Below are 2,792 nucleotides of genomic sequence, written 5' to 3'. Positions count from 1 at the left end.
AAAAACTATGTATTTTTAATTATGTCTTAGAGGTTTGGGATAGCATTGGAAACGTAATTGAGGAAAATAAATAATAAAAAAAAAAAAAAAAAAAAAAAAGAAATTAATCCAAGCATGGCATGGTGCTACATGCCTTTAATCCCAGGACTCAGGAGGCAGAGGCAATAGGCAGGTAGATTTCTGTGAGTTCAAGGCCAATGTGATTTAGAGTAAGTTGCAGGACAGCCAGAGTGGTTACACAGAGAAACCCTGCCTTGAAAATCAAAGGAAAAAAGAAAGAAAGTTAGGTGGTTTGAATATGTTTGGCCCAGGGAGTGGTACTATTAGAAGGTGTGGCCTTGTTGAAGGAGGTGTGTCATTGTGGGACTAGGCAATGAGACCTTCCTCCTAACCACCTTTGAGTCAGTTCTCTCCCAGTGGCCTTCAGATGAAGATGTAGAACTCTCAGCTCCTCCTGTACTGTGCCTGCCTGGATGCTGCCATGCTCCTGCCTTGATGATGATGGACTGAACCTCTGAACCTGTAAGCCAGCCCCAATTAAATGTTGTCCTTATAAGAGTTGCCTTAGTCATGGTGTCTCTTCTCAGCAATGACCCTAAAACAGACAGACAGACAAAGTGGAAAGAAGGAAGGAAGGAAAGAAGGAAGGAAGGGAACAAAAGAAAATCAAAGCTGTGTCTTAATTTCAAAAACAAGTTGATAAAAAAGAAGAAAATAAGAATCTAAATTTCTTTAATACGCAATCTTTCAAGTACTAAGGAAAGATTTTAAAATATCTGAGGTTCACTAGTATTTGAAAGTCTTCAAAGCAAACATTATTTCCCTTCTCCATACTTTTAAGCATAACACACACACACACACACACACACACACACCAAGAAATGGAAACTAGGGATGAATACTCATCAGTAGGAAATGAAGACAAGATTTCATTACTATAAAATAAAAGTGAATTAAAGTTTTCTTTGTATGTGGCTTAACTGAGCAATTATTTCAAACTATCCAGTATTTGGTAAAGAAGGTAGCACATGGCATCTCTACTTTTCTTTTCCACTTCTCGAGTTAGGGAATCCTATAGCTGAAGCTGGGCTGGAAATTGCTATGCAGCCTTCCCACTTCTGCTTCCCAAGTGCTGGGGCTACAGGCTTGTCCTACCACACCAGTCTAATCAGTTTGTCACTGTATGTCTTAAGCATTGTATCCAATTTCATATTTGGATTCAGGACTCGCCCACAGAGAAGAGCAATAGAATTAGTAACAGACAACAGAGAAGCAATAAGGAACGGATGAGAGAAAATGACCTGAACAAATAATAAACACGAAGTCCAATTTTGGTTTTGAGTTTGCCCAATACTGAACCTACACCACTTTGGTAATTTAATTTGGGAGGCATTTAGTTTGCTCACGTATTCTGCATACACAGTAGACATGAATCTACCAATGGGAAGACTGTATGGTTAAATAGCATTGCCACTAAACATCAGGCCTATCTAGAACTTCAAAGTGCACTCCTATTTGGAAATGATGTCACTAGGATGTAAGTAAGGTCATCCTTGATTAGTGGTGGCAAATTTGAACCCAGACAGAGAGGATGCCACTATGTAAGCACAATGAAACACAGGGGTGTGATGTGCTGACACACAGAAACTGGTGTAACATGGACACAGGCTCCGAACTTCTAGCAACCAGTGGGAAACAGAAAGTTAATTTCCGCCCAGTGCCTTCAGTTGGTACCAATTAACCTTGACTTTTACCATCCAGAATAATGAGAGAATAATCTTGTTTGCAGGCCTCGATTAAGGTACTTTGTTACTGCAGCCCCAGGAAATGAGTGCAGACAACCAGGCACACAGAGATGGCTGAGGGGAAAAAATGGAGACCGGAGCAAGTAGGAGAGGTGACAGAATGTCAGAGCCTATAAAACTTCTTCTTTAGAATATGAACTCAGAACACCTTTAAGAGGCCATGAAGGAAAACCAAACAAAAACTGAAACCAGAGGTCTTGACTACCTAACCTAATTAGGTTTCACAAACACACATCACTAAGGGAAGCAAAACTAGTTTCCACTTGAGCCCTCATCCATTGTTCCGTTTATAAACCCTTCCCTGAATTCCAAGCTTTATCCCGCTAGCCTACTATGACCATCAAAGAAACTGCAGCTTATCACCACGGAAAGCAGATGAAGGAAACCATCAGGAGGCCATTTCTACCTTGCTTCCTCTCAAAGCATCTGAAATCTCCTTAGAAATTCTGCTTTTAGGATGCTAAGTAGGATATCAATGGACACTTTCCAAAGGTAACACATGTACTGAAAAGCAACGGGTGTGCAGATCATGACAGTCACGTCTACAACTTGAGAAGTAGCTTAGCATGCACCTCACACTTTCCTGCACTTTAGTTCAGTCCACGTGTTTCCAGCATGGCTGTTGGAAGGTGAAACTGTAGTCAAGACACAGTCCTTCAGATGACTCTGGAAGGAAGGGACGGTAAGTGAGCTGTGCCAGCAAAGTGAATATCTTTACAACTTGGTGCATACTGTGCCCCAAATAAAGAATTGCCAGGGAATAAAAATGTCAATTTCTTATCTGCTTTGAAAATTTCTCAGTCATATATAGAAGGTACACATGAGCATAGAAGTGCCACAGATCTTGATAAAATTATCCATCTAGCTGTGATGTTAGCAGCAACATTGCTCTTAAATAGATTCTATCAGGTTGTTCATATGTAGCCCAGACTGGCCTTCAATTCACGATCACGATCTCTCTCTCTCTCTCTCTCTCTCTCTCTCTCT

General features: G+C 40.7%; 1 protein-coding gene across 3 annotated transcripts in view; it reads right to left on the bottom strand.

Moving 5' to 3' along the window:
• Nucleotides 1–2,792, bottom strand: part of Gna14 (G protein subunit alpha 14) — a 164,167-nt gene that overhangs the window by 66,533 nt on the left and 94,842 nt on the right. The window lies entirely within an intron of this gene.

The sequence above is a fragment of the Mus caroli genome, chromosome 19 (genome assembly GCF_900094665.2).
Source record: "Mus caroli chromosome 19, CAROLI_EIJ_v1.1, whole genome shotgun sequence".
Taxonomy (NCBI): domain Eukaryota; kingdom Metazoa; phylum Chordata; class Mammalia; order Rodentia; family Muridae; genus Mus; species Mus caroli.
The sequence above is the reverse complement of the archived record's forward strand: the minus strand, read 5'-3'. Positions and strand labels throughout refer to the sequence as shown.